At 38.0% G+C, this 14,643-nt stretch overlaps 1 protein-coding gene across 1 annotated transcript in view; it reads right to left on the bottom strand.

Annotated features, from left to right (window-relative positions):
- Positions 1-982, bottom strand: part of LOC149781880 (uncharacterized) — a 43,366-nt gene extending 42,384 nt beyond the window's left edge. Inside the window, exon 1 of the mRNA XM_089935022.1 lies at positions 839-982. The gene's annotated coding sequence lies outside the window, so the exon portion shown is untranslated. The remainder of the gene's footprint in view (positions 1-838) is intronic.
- Between the last annotated feature and the right edge of the window lie 13,661 nt (positions 983-14,643).

The raw sequence follows: 14,643 nt of genomic DNA, 5'->3' as shown, positions 1-14,643 counted from the left end.
ACTTTTATATGCACAACAGTATACTTCGCAATTGTAATTGTTTACGATTTTGTTATACATTTTAATTCATTTACCTCAAAGGCAGCATAACTATAAACGATAAGACAGAAGACTAAATACATTAACATTTTCCAGAGTGAATTTCATTTTACATCAGTATGTACTCAAACCGCTTGAAAATTGATTTTCATGATTTACTAAACTAAAGCAAGTAGGTTATTACTATACGAACTTGAAATATAAATTTAAAGATTGTCTAATGCAGTGTAATTTATGCAACTTTGTAATTTAAATTTTTTAAAATAATGACAATCATTTTTCATAAATAGCTCACTGAAATTGAAATGTATTTCTTTGCCATATACTGAATGTTTGTCGGAGGTTAACAGGTCGTCTTGTCAGCTGACTCAGTAGGTGGAGCGATCAAAGTTTCAAATTCTCATCTCCGGGAAGGTTATTTTCGAACCAAAAGTGAATTTAAATTTCAAAAGCAATTTTCATTTTCAAAAATTCGTATCCAGGACGAGCCCGGAATTTATGTTACGGCTCTATGGTCTTAAACTAAGTAATAAAAAGAAGCAGCAAGTTTTGTAAAACTTAAATAATTTAATTATCTAAGTTATAAAATACGAAACTGTAAAGCGCCACCTATTGCGCTAAACCAAACCATCGCAATCTATGCTACGCATTTTCCCCTGATGGCATATCATATCCATGCAGAGTAATTAGGTAATCAAATTAATTGATAAGGTCTTACACTCTAAAACCGATTAAATACAGAGACACAAATACATGTATATTTGTAAATTTTGATCATGACCCTAAGCGACAAACTTACCTAGCGTTATCGGAAATCCAGATGTTATATCCATTGCTGTCAATCAAAACTCAATACTGAGGCATCTGCCTTATTTTCAAGCCAGGAATTATTCATATCCATTGTACGACTTGTCTGCATGAGACAGACGTCTATATATGACTGACATTTTATTCGAATTAATTGTAAGTAGACAGGAAATACGTACATCCGGAAACTGAAGAATAAATCAACAGCTTCATACTCGCTTAGCATGCCAGTTGCAAGTAAAACGGAAATAAGCCCGGGCGTGTCAATCGTTTCTAATATAAATCCTTTGCAACTTCGTCGTTTGCTTGCTCTTTTAAAATACAAAACAAAATGTACAGCAATATTAAAAGTCTTCAACTAAAGTTATCTCACCAACTACAACATAAAATTAACTCGGAACTTTAGACTCACGCTATACAAGAAGACACAAACACATAAATAAGAAACTATAATACAGCTGTATTTACATAAATAAATATAAAAAAGTATTAATAATTTTAAAACGTGCCTCATGACACGACCTTGAAACTCTGAATTTATGTAGCAGTATTTTTCAAGCGCTGGAAATTTTTAATTATATTATTGGGGTGGCGACTGCATATATTATTTGTGTAGTAATGACTCTTGGTTAGTAGTTTTGGTGTGATACATCTTTATGAAAATGAAAGAAAATATTTTATAACAGGAAAAGTTTATTTTACAGCAAGACTCGATTGTGTCCGTTTGCGGAGCAATATAGATATGATTTATTTTAAACCTGATATTGCGGCCACTTCTCTATAGCGGGTTTTAATATAAAGGTCGTGTACAAAATAACCCCTCCAATCACACCTTAGTGTACAATTACCTTGTTTAGTCAGAGAATGGTTCAATAATAACACCAAGGAAAGATTTTGCATGTCAAGCCCGTGATCGATGCATTACTTTAATGCGTCTGACACCGAATTCATGGTCAAAAGTCTGAGGGAATGCGTTACAAAATGAATTGTACAATTTAATACTGATTAATTTCAAGTGTGAAAGAATTAATCAAGGTCCTTAGGGAATAGAAGAAACTGAAGCCCTTTATTCAAAACCCTAACACAAATATCAAAGGTCAAAGGTGTGAACGCACATTTCTCAAAATTACTTTCGTTAGTTTCATGGTAATTCATCGCAAGTATAAACACAATTCATCACATCGGTCTAGAATTATAAACATATGAAACAAACTGAACCCAATCCTTAACGAAAGTTAATGTTTGTGACCTTGACCCTAAGGTCATTGGGATCTAGTAGGTGTAACATGAATGGTCTTAGCTTCATAAAAATTCATGTAAAGTATTATGTGAGGTACCAAGGGTTTAAATATAGTCACCCTGCATTATACTGGTTCTTTTTGGCTTCATTAAATTGCTTTGGTTTTTAAGCCTTTGTGTAAAATCATTATTCTATTTTCCATCTTCTTTAGTATAATGGTTTCCAAGACAGCTTCTTCAATATTGACGTCGTACTTCCTGGGCTATAGACGTAATTGGATATAACAAACCTGGCATCTTGGTTTTGGGATTATTGTTTTTCAATTTCATCCTGTAAAACATGGGAATGGGTGGTATATGTGGTTAAAAATAATATCAAGCTACTTATATCATGCTTTTGGAATTTTTTCTCCAATTTCATACTGGGGTTTTTAATAATATCAAGCTAACACCAAAAAAACATTGCTCTTGAACTTAGCCTTCGTCAAGCCACATGATCAGAAACTCTTGTGAATTTGTTCCATGTTGCAACCATGTAACTGGAATCGAGACAATCGCTAGATTTGCCATCTGCATAGCTAACATTGTCTGAGATAAATCTGTACACGGTGGATATGTATATGTGCCTGATAATATTGTGCCTGGTACAATTGTTTCATGTGACGTACACGGCGGAAATACGTTCCACTGTACACTGATGATAGCCCGGAAACACGAAAATGGAAGATGGGTCAAAATTACGATCCAAACAACATTTATTCCACAGAAAATATGTACCTTTTGTTCAATGGTGAAATCCAAGACTAACCGAATGCTAATGACATCTTCGGTCACCGTACTTGTATGTTCGCCAATATTGGAGAGCAATTGTTAAATTTTCTCCTGTATCTCACTAACTCAACGAAGTGTTTGGAGCTGTTTTGAAAATTGAACTATTCTTGATTGCGGCTGGCGTATGTTGGAAATTAGTAAACAAAATTAGGATAAACTAGGAGGGTTGGAACTATCTAAGGGTGGGGACTCGTGTCTTCCCTTGTGTTATATTGTTACAGTCAGGATCCCCTAAGCCTCTATTCACTGACAAATACTCCTAATTTTCATTTAAGGCCCAAATTCACTAATGAGTAACAAATCAATGTCACTGACACGTTAACTCATTATATACATTTCTTTCCTTAATGCATACCTTTTTGCTATATCAATATACGTCTATCATTCCAAAACATTCCATGTAAACAATAAATAAAGCTTGGATCTGAAAGTATCGCAACCTAAATGGTGTATATCAATACCTACGTTACTGTCGCTAGTGTAATTAGGAGCCAATCCTGTCAGATAAAGATGAGGGGAAAAACCTGAAGATTGTATTTAAAAGTCTATAAATCAATCGTGTATACTCTTTGAGAAATCTAAAGGCAAATTTTGAATAATTATACCATGAACATTCATTCACGAGACTTCAGAATGTATGTCGCTATAGTCATGATACATACGTAACCCTTTTTTATGCACGGCATTTTTTGGTGTAAAATGAGGGTTTGGGGGAGTATAAAAGACTTCAAAATTCACTTGTACATTTTATTATATATATATATATATATATATATATATATATATATATATATATATATATATATATATATATATATATATATAATGGTTATTGTTGATGCATATCAGTTTTTACGTGCCATTTGTTGTGATGTTCATTGGCTATAAAATATGGGATGCTTACGTTACTTGATCCAAATAATATGAAATCAAAATCAAAGGATTAAATAAACCCTTCGAAAATGTAATCATGTTTCAAATATGTCTGAAAATAAAATCTTTATAAATCTATCAAGTAATATTTTGACAAAGTTTAGCATAAATAATGCTTAATAATACGTACGTTACCGATACATACGTGACAAAGATATACTAAACAACGGAACACGTGATGATAGCCGGCCAACTTTGCATGCTGAAAGGTGTCATAGCGCAATCTTTCAATTCTCAGTATATAAAAAATATCAAGTACAAAGAGGACAAGCCGGTAAAATTGTGTTATGCTCTATGTACTAAAGCCTACCTATAGGTAAGCGATTCCAATTAAAACTATTGATTGACACTTACGTTTTTAATGGACAGAAAATATGAGTACAATTTAGATCTTCAGTTTAGCTCAACTATACAATAATTCTTAATTGTATAGTTGAGCTAAAGTGAAGATCTGCCCCGACTGGCCGAGTGGTCTAAAGCGCTCTCCGTTACGGACTACTGCCATCTCACCTCTGTCTGCGTGGGTTCGAGTCTCCGATTCAGCCAATGTGGGTATGTGAGAAAGCTTGCCAGTAGCTTCTCGTGGGTCGGTGGTTCTTTCTGGGGGTTTTCCGGGTTCTTCCTCCACCATTAATACTGGCCGCCATTTATAGCCTATCGTGTGCTGAAAAATGGCGTTAAACCCTACAACAACAACAATAATTTTTAAAAACACCATTAATATTGGATAGTGCAAAGGTAAATTATAAACAAACCAGGAAAAATATCCAGTGCAAAGGTAAATTAGAAACAAACCATAAGTGTAAATATTTATATTTCAAAAAAATTAAATAATTTCAGCTTTACTCAATACTTCGCATGATAATTTCGTAACGTATTATCGATACTTACGTTATTATTCCCCTACCGGTGAAACCGGGAGGACTCTAGGTTTGCACTGTCTCGTTCTTGTCTTATGTTACGTGTTTAGGCTCTAATAAACAGTAACTAGAAAAAAGTAATGACAACAAGCTTTGTAAAATGTAACAAATAATTTGTTTCCCTGGGGGGAAAAAAACATAGTAAAAAAAAAATGCAACTTAGGGTTATGAAAATCAAATCCAAATATAATCCAAGAATAATCTAAGAATTAAAAATTAAAAGTCCTAATAATATAATGTTGTAAAGAAATTAGAGTTCGAGTCCCGACGTACATCCAAAATGGAATGCGATGACGCATCCTGTAGCTGGTATAGTGCTGTTGTGATTAGTGAAGGGGGATACCCTACGGACAATAGGAAAATACATTACAGACACACACGGGACACTCTACGGACAAGATTTTTCAGATAACCCTTGGACACTCTACGGACAATGGGAATTTAACATGGGTAATATTGGGACTGTATAAGGACAAGGAAAAGTGGGGTTTTTGTATAGAGACAATAGGAGAGTAACAGGTAAGTTGACGTCACAGTACTGAAGATTGGTAGCAATGTAGCAAGGGGCTGACCTCAATCGGGACCAAAGAGCAGGTAAAAAAAAAACTAGAACGTTTTGGCGTGACATAGACATATATAACACATAGAACATACAACACACAAACACAAACACAACCGAATATACAACCGACTAAAAAAAAAATTAGATTTATATAACAAAGCAAATCTTATCGAAGCATATGAATGGCCCTGAAAAGTGTCTTTGGGCTTAGGTTAAAATCATTCCGTTAACAGAGAGGGCAACGCAAAGGTCTTCTCTTCCTCAAACTTCTGACTTATGGATCGTAGATGAGAACTCGCTTCAAACAGCCTTGTCTCTCCTCATAAATTCTTCTTTTCAAAACGCTCGTATCGGGGATCCGGATAATTGTCCATGATGACTGGGGAGAAGCGATGCTATAGCAGCGGCTACCTAAGTCAATACACTACTACTTCCAGAAGAGACCTATTTTAATTGGGATTTAGTGGATTTTCTCTCTTCTTCGCAAGAATTTGTTCCGGTACCAGCTCCTTCGCGTCCTTCTCCTTCTTTACCACACGTCGATGATTTTAAATAGAGACAGAAAGAAGAATTGGAGAAATTTTTACAACAGCAGAAAGAAACAGAACAAGCTCTTCTCCTTCAACAGCAACATCAAGAAGAAGAAGAAGCCAGAAGGAAACGACAGGAAGAAGAAGCAGCAGCATATAAGAAACAAGGCCTAAGAGAGAAGGAGGACAGTGAAAGTCAAACGGTAACGGTACTCTTTGACATTTTGGTAGAGTTATGGAGTCTGAAACAAATGTATCAGACTTCCTTAATACGACCCAAGAGAAAAAGACCTTCCCAAACCAAGCAGCCCAGCCCTGTTATTACGACTGCTCTACCACCCCTAGTGATTTCTACAAAATTATCGTTGACAGGAGTCAGTCCAGACGTAGGCCTTGGCCGTGGCAAAGGCTTAAGACAGTCAAAGCGGATTACGTCACGTTCTTGAGTTTTTGAAAAAAAATATATATACCCAAGATCCTTTTGCGGGTCACTCGTCTCTCTCGAAAAGAGATAGCATTCATTTTGCCAAAATCAATTAAAACTCAAAATCCCTTTTCTTACCCATAAAATGCATATGTGTGTCTGAGTGAGTGCGTGAGTGTAGATCCATATTCTAAAAAGTCAAAACCAAGACACACTTACGTTTTCTGTCTGGTCTATTCAGCTACAAATTTTACAATCCAATTCACAACATACACAACACTTTAAAAAGTTCATAGATTTCTTCTGTGTCTTAGTTCACTCTCTGTTTTTTTTTTTCTTTTTTTTTTCTTCTCTTTCACGGGTTTTTCATCCTCTTCTTCCTCACTTTCTCCTCGTCTTCTTTTCTTTTCTTTTTTCACTTTTTGGACGTGTCTGGGTTCGTCTTTTGGAAGGGTACCTCTTGTTACTGTTCGGAACCCCTCTCTTACTCGTGCTCCTGTTGTTTCTTAGGGCATTCTGAAGACCAATGTCCTTTCTCTTTACAATAATAACAGGTATCTTGACTTTTATATCTTCTGACACATGTTTTGCATTTTTCACAGTCGTGTCATTCTGTAGCCCAATATCCTTTCTTCTTACAGATATAGCAAGTATCTTGATTTTTATCTCGAAAGGAGGGGGAGTAGGTAGTCTGAAGAAAACTTTCGTATGACACCTCTCAAAGCTCTGATCAGAAGTTCGATCTGTGTGGGCTCTTCCATCGTTCTGGTCGGCTTGAGATTCAACTGAATACTGGAAGGGAAGACACTACCCATTATATATACACTGTTCTGATATGGATATAAAGGGACCCATGGCGTTTAAAATGTAGTCATTTGACTTTTTCAGTCAAGATGAAATGATCGCGCCAAGTCGTGGAGAAAGGCGAATAAAGTTAGAGGAAGAAACGTGATTTATGGCCTCGTACAGTAGCTGAGTCTTGGCGCAAATTCATGCCATTGATTTCGAAGATGACACGAGTGAGCCAGAATAGAATCCGGACCCAAAGAGTCTACGCCAAACAAAAGTACTACCACATTCGAGAGACGGAAAAACGCTCCTCTATAAAATTTAGAACTACGGCTTACACATGCACGGTGAAGTTCGAAGTTTTTAATTCCGACGTACCATTAGATAAAGCAGAGGGGTTCATCGCTGAGGTGTGGGATTCTTTGTTAACCGCACTGAAACGACAATGTGAAGCCAAAGAACACGATCGCTTGAGACTTTCCATTCATCACCAGTTTGAAATCCCCCGTTTGAATCGAGCTTAGCAGCCCGGCAGAACTGTCACCTTCTAAAGGCATCGACAAGATTCAACACGTGCAACAATCCAACGACAAGTTTCACATCACCGATGGAAAAACCACACTGTTCATGACCCACACTTCTCTTCCTCAAGGGATAGGACGCTAAAGGTGTTACAGGTGGACGACCATCGCATCACCCAAACGAGTCTCGTTCGAATTAACAACCCTCAAGACAAGATGTGTTTAGCCCGAGCCATCGTGGTGAGAAGAATGTATGCTGACACGAACGACACGCTAGAATGGAAAAGAGCTTGGCCAAAATTTCAAAAATCGAACCGAGCCAAACAACGAAGAGAAGCAGAACTCCTGTTACAGCAAGCAGGGCTATCCAAAGACACACCCTGCGGCATTCATGAATGCAAAAGTTGCAGTACGTCCTGGCTCCACGCTACACCTTGAAAGTACACCCTCAAGAAGTACCTGGACCTCTGTTGTTTCGAAGCAAATATTTCAAAGACGGAAAATACATTCACGTCTATCATCACATGAACATTTCGATGCCATAATTAGCATGACATTGCAATCGAGAAAAACACAAGCATTGTGGATCAAAATGCTCGGGATGTTTGGCCTCTCAACCCTGTCTGGACGAAGGACAAGAACGAGTGCATTGCCCTGCGTTTTGATGCCATTACCAGTATGACATTGCATTCCTGGGATACGGCTATTGTTGCGAGAAATGTGAATATGGCTATAACAATCGAGAGCAACACACGTTTTGTGCATCAAAATGTGATGGATGTTTGGCCTCTCAACCCTGTCTCGACGAAGGACAAGAACAAGTGCACATCAATGCTTGTCATCGCAATTGTGTTAGCCCTGTCTGTTACCACCAGTATCTAAAGACGCAAGGCTCACAGCAGAAAAGTGTTTGCCAACTCCTGAGATTGTGCCCTACTTATGGACAAGTGATACGTAGCAATAATGACAAGGCTCGCATATGTTCAGGAAAGAAACTATGTCACATTGGTCACCAAATCGTTGACTTGGAACACAAATGCTACATTCAAAAATACCATACCAAGCATAAGAGAAAGACGATGACCAGAAGAAAGGGAATTTCATCTTTTTTTGTTTCGAATGCATGCAAGAGACTGGCATTCACATTTCTAATTTCTGCGTGGCTCACGAGCGTATAAGTGCATCCAAGAGCATATTTTAGTCATTGCCCTCACTGTAGCAAGATTCCTGGAGGACGTGAAAAAAGCCGCACTTTTTAAATACGGAAGCCAATCAACACGCCGTTCTACTCCACTTGCCTGAGGCTCCCTACTACGACCACGACAACATGCGTACCGAACAACGAGAAGCTTTCTACAATTGGTACCAGACTCATGCATCGAACCCCTTCGACTTTCAGGAAGAAAGACTGAAATACTGTCATTCTATCGTGGACATTTTACGGTGTTACTGTGGAAAATTTCGAGAAATATTCATTTTCGTTCCCCGGTAGAATTTAACCAAGGAGTTTGATCTTTGTGTACTCCGATGTGGTGGAGTACAACGTAATGGGACACACCTCCGTGCCGTTACTGCGTGTCATTCCTTTCAAAGTAGATTCTGTCACGAACGCTGACGAGGAAGATGGAAACACCTATCACGTTCACCGCGAATTTGTACATCATCACTATTTACCCGTAAGTTTTATTTTGACACTGTCAACATTGCTATAAAAAGAGACCTGGGACAAAATATTCCATTCACCAAAGGGAAAGTCACGGTGAAACTCCATTTTCGAAAACGATTCTCTAACGACTCGTAAGTCATGTATCCTGTGTACAGCGAGGACATGGTTTAGGAGATATGTTGAATTTGGCCTTTCCTTCGGTGGCTCCCGTTTTGAAAACGATGGTGACACGAGGATTGCACGCTATGAAAGATGCCGTATTGACTCACGGCAAAGAATTTCTCCAAAATGTCATCATCGACAAACAAAACCATAAAGACGATTTCTTGAGAGCAGGGAAAATTGTCTTGCTTCAAACTGGCAAAGACATTTTGGGCCGAAGAGAAACTCCTATAAATGTCCTGGACACTGCTGAGTCAGGCATTCTTGCCTCCCTGAAACCACAGCAAGGACAAAGCAGAAAGAGACGATGGAAAGAGCAGGGGAAAATTTCTTGCTTCAAACGGACAAATTCATTCTTGGCCGAAGAGAAACTCCTTTAAATGCCCTGAACACTGCTGAGTCAGGCATTCTTGCTTCCCTGACACCACATCAAGGACAAGGCAGAAAGAGACGACGGAAACATCCATTCAGAGGAATTCATGCTAGAAAGATTTAAAAAAAAAAGAACCGTCCGAGACTTAAACGTTTTTGACTAGTAAAAAATCACAGAGAAAAAGAAAGAAAATGATACACCAAGAGTCTTGCGCCTGTTCCAAGTCTGAACTAGATGTTTGCCATGCCATCCACCATGATGACGATGCAAGAATCAAAATTGGTCGAATATCATCCCGTTTCCTCTCTCAAGGACTCAGGATCAACCCTCATCGAGTTTGAAATCAAAAGACAGACGGAAGATTACATTGACCTGAAAAGCAAAGTTCTCGATCCGACTGGAAATGATATAGACACCGAGTCAGCAAAGACAAAGAAGAAGAGTACATAGTGATGAAGTCTAGATGGCCGGAACAAGAACAACATTTAGTCTCCTGTTTTGCCAAATACCTGGCAGGAAAATTACGGAATTAATCAAGAAAGATTGCTATAGATGTTAAAGCGAATATCCCAGTCAAATTCAACACGATAAATGTATGATGCTGAGTCAAGAAGAAAACTTGGACAAGTATCTGGACGAAGCTTGCAGTCTCATCCGTGTTGCATCAGTGGTATAAAGACTTGCATGATCATTCCTCTCCTTCATTGATGACTCTAGAAATATATCACATCAAAAATCTCTTGGCTCAGAGTACAGAGACGAAACGAAGACACGGTTACTTGTCAGACATTTTCAAACAAAAAGATCGGATTGAATTGATGACTTATCATTACCTGTGGAAAAAAACCCAAACAAAACAATACAAAAAATGGATACCTGGGAACTTTATTGCCTTTTGGACCACAGTTGGTACACTGATTCTTGGACTCCTGTCGTGTGTGCTAAAGATGAACTGCCTCGTCGCAAACCTCAAGACCATCAAGCTTATGTCATCAACACAGACGACAGTCATCTCCCAGGAACCCACTAATTAGCCATCTACTTTCCTCGTGATGGTTGTGTGGAATATTTTGATTCGTATGGATTGCCACCTTTGGAAGACGACATCATTTACTTATGCGAAGAAATGCCCAAACGACACGATTCAACAACGTGAAATTACAAGGCACAGATTCCATGGTGTGTGGACAAGATTGTGTGTATTTTCTTCATCAATGCAGTCTTGGATATTTTTTCAAACATTTAGTGACTTATTTTGATCTTCACTCTTCTAGAAACGATGACAAAGTAGATCGATGGTATTGTGACTATTATGGTTATCTTTTGTCTCTAGCTAGGAAACGTAGTGTACATCAACGGCCCAATGACTTCCATCAGTGGAAGTCGGCTTAATTTCACTTCGTTGTCAAAATTGTCAAAAATAGTTGGTTATTTGAAAAATTATTAGTTTGTTTGAAAAAATGTTTTATGGTTAATTGTTGGTTGTTTATTGTTTGAATAAATATGTTGTGTTTTGAAACAAAATTGTGTCTGTCGTTTGTTTTCAATTTTTATCATGATACATGTTCTTTGACTTATATCTATCCCTCTCCCTCAGATCAAGCTATCATAGCATTCCAACTCTAAACATTGTAGGGATAGTTTCTAACGCGTCTGCGCTTGAACCATATAAAGCGAGGCAGTCTCCAGTCTGACCATCCATTATTGACTCATCCTCCTATGAAGATGTGTTCAAGGCTAGCTAAGCTGAACGAAGCTTACGTGAATTTACATCGTGTCAAACAAAGTATGATACCCAAACCTGAAGAGATAGAATATGTCAGGATGTTGAAGGTGACCGAAGACCTGAAAGAATAGCTCTTCAGAGAGGAAATCAAGAAAGAGAAAGAAGAATGGACGGAGAATTACAGACTTCAGAATCAGAGAGAACAGAAGTAACAGCAGCAGAAGGAACCAAACAGAGGTTTTGTCGACTGCCGTGTAGACACGAAAGACTTATCTTTCTCTTTCCGAAGAAGCAGACCCTTAGAAAATAAAAGATTGCCATATCTCCCTGTCCACAAAAAACAGCCCTTTTCAGGGCTACCCCAATACTCTAGAAAAGGAATACTAATTCAATTGCCAATTGTATGTTAGTAAGTTAAAAAATAGAAGTGTATCTATAAACACTCGGGTTTATTTTACTTTGTTAGGAATGCGTCTAGAAGCACTTAGTTTCAGTGATTTCTCAAAAAAATAGTCTGTATGTGTTTTTGTTTGTACTTAGCATTTGTCAGTAAAAAGTGAGTGAGTGTTTCGTTTAGGTCCGCGCTATCTATGTTTGTTTTGGGTGATGATATGGGTCTTGTACGTTTTGGTATCAGGGAAGTTTTCCTTCCAATTACGCGCTGGACACATATAAAGGGAGCGCTCGTCATTCTGGCTACCTATCGTTGATTCGTGAACTTGGAAGAATGAGCAGCAGACTAACCAACCATCTGGAACTTCAGGTGCACCTGGAGTATGCCCGGCGCCTGCTGGATGAGCTAGCCATGGAGGCAATCCAGGAAAGTGCCAGAGGTGAAGAAGAAGAGGAGGAGAAGAAAATAAAGAGGAGGAAAAGAAAAGACCTATCTTACCTCACCTCACCCTGAGACAGACCAGCGAAGTCAAGCCTATGGTGAAGACGCTGTGAAATTTTTTCCCGTCTTTTCTGTGTCGATAGTAAAGTGTGTGTTTGTATGCGTTCGTTTACGTTTGTGTGGACAGTAGATTTTGTGGGTCTTTTTCCTTCCCATATGTGGATAGTAGATAGTGGGGTCTGTTTTCCCTCCCTTCTGTGTGGATAGTATATTTGGAGTTTTTTCTCCTTCCCGTGTGTGGATGGTAGATATTGGTTTATTCCCTCCCTTCTGTGTGGATAGTATATTTTTGGGTTTGTTTTTTCTCCTTCCCGTGTGTGGATAGTATAATTTTGGGTTTTTGATAGTATATTTTGTGTGTTTGTATGCGTTTGCGTACGTTTGTGTGGATAGTAGATTTTGGGTTTGTATGTTTGTTTGTTTTCTCCTTCCCGTGTGTGGATAGTACATTTGGGGTTGGGGTATTCTTTTCCTGTTCCCGTTTGTGGATAGTAGATAATATGTAAAGTGAGTGTATGGGATGTTTTCCTTCACCTCCGTGCTTGACACATATAAATCAAAGCGTTCGTCTTTCGCGCCATTTATCATTGAATAAATGATGATGGCAATTGATTTGTTCTACAATTTAAAAGACAGTTGGTACTGGATGGTGGATGCCGCCTACGTGGTGGAAAGGCTAGAACATGAATGGAGATATCCAGTTACCAAAGACTTTTTTACAAGTCAAGTGACCAGTCTGAAAGTAGCCAGGGATCTAGTACAAGGCATGATAGAGAAGGAAGTAGAAACGTTAAGAAGCTTCGTTCAACCTCCGTATGTGAGTGTGGTAATATCGAAGGAGGCACTTGATAATGTCATCAAAGTCAGGTGTTTTTTAGAAGACATACTGAATTTGACAGAGTCGTCATTTGTGAAGTGGAGCTAGATCAACCAAATAAAGGAGAAGAAAGGAGGAGTAAAATGCTGGAAAAAGAGGTAAAAAGATTAAAGATAGCTAGGCTAAAGAGAGAAGGGTAAAAGAAAACAGAAAGACAAATGAGGAGTTTGTTTTTTATGTTGTAAGTGTTATATATGTCTATGTCCCGCCAAAATGTTCTGAGGGGGTCCCCGCTCTATCGTCCCGATTGAGGTCAGCCCCTTGCTAGATTATTGCCAATCTTCAGTACTGTTACGTCACCTTACCTGTTCCATTCATATTGCCCCATACATAAACCCCACTTTCCCTTGTCTGTATACAGTCCCAATATTCCCATTGTCCGTAGAGTGTCCCAGGTGTTTCTGTAATGTATTTTCCCAATGTCCGTAGGGTATGCCCCTTTACTACTGTTGTGTCTATATTTCTTTGTTATTCCACAGACAATAATATTCCGGTGTTTGAATTCCGAATAAAATTTAAAGACATGACTTTGTCCAAGAATTCTGTATGAGCACTAAAATATTTCCAGGAAAACGAATTAATCTATTAGAATCCAAATAATTTGAATAAAATTAAAATGTATCTCCAAACTGGGCACAACAAAACGAACACCTTCACATCAAGCGTTTCCAAGCCCAAACTGACTAAATTCTCTATAAACATCGGTATTAAACATGAAACCAGAATTTCGAAAGAGATGTTTCTTACATCTAATGACACGTATTTCCATTATGACCTTGACAATAGCCAATCATTGTACTCTAAGAATAAGATAAAAAAAAGAAAGTTGTTTACTTGCCTCACTGGTTTCTGAATCAAGGTCAGGAACTATGTCAGCTTTAGGTGTTTACGACAAAACATTCAGGTCAAACTAATTTCTGGAAAATGCCAAATTCCAGTAAACAAAATTACATTACTTTAACATGTAATACATTTTTTTTAAACTTTCAGACAATTCAATTAAATCAAATATACATAAAGCTTGTTTATTTTAGAATGGCCAAAACAAGAAAGGAAATACAAAAGGTCTACAGGGAACACCAGAAGATTAAAGGTCAGGAGCTCCTCCAAAAGAGAGAGAGCTATGCAAAGGCAATATTATATGCCATCGTCACAAGTAAGTAAGAAGAAAAGAGAGGAGAGAAACATGAAAATACATTAAGAAACAGACTTCCACGGCTGAGAAAAAAGCAATCAAAGCATAAGTGAACATACCAGTGGATATGACAGTAATATTGTACCAGAAAATGAAGAGCAGAATGATCACCTGATAGTAAGAATACCATTTGTTACTAAAAGTAACAAAGGAA

The sequence above is a fragment of the Sinohyriopsis cumingii genome, chromosome 15, assembly GCF_028554795.1.
Source record: "Sinohyriopsis cumingii isolate HCF-2022 chromosome 15, ASM2855479v2, whole genome shotgun sequence".
Lineage (NCBI taxonomy): Eukaryota > Metazoa > Mollusca > Bivalvia > Unionida > Unionidae > Sinohyriopsis > Sinohyriopsis cumingii.
Note: the sequence above shows the minus strand (reverse complement) of the source record. Positions and strands in the feature narration are given on the sequence as shown.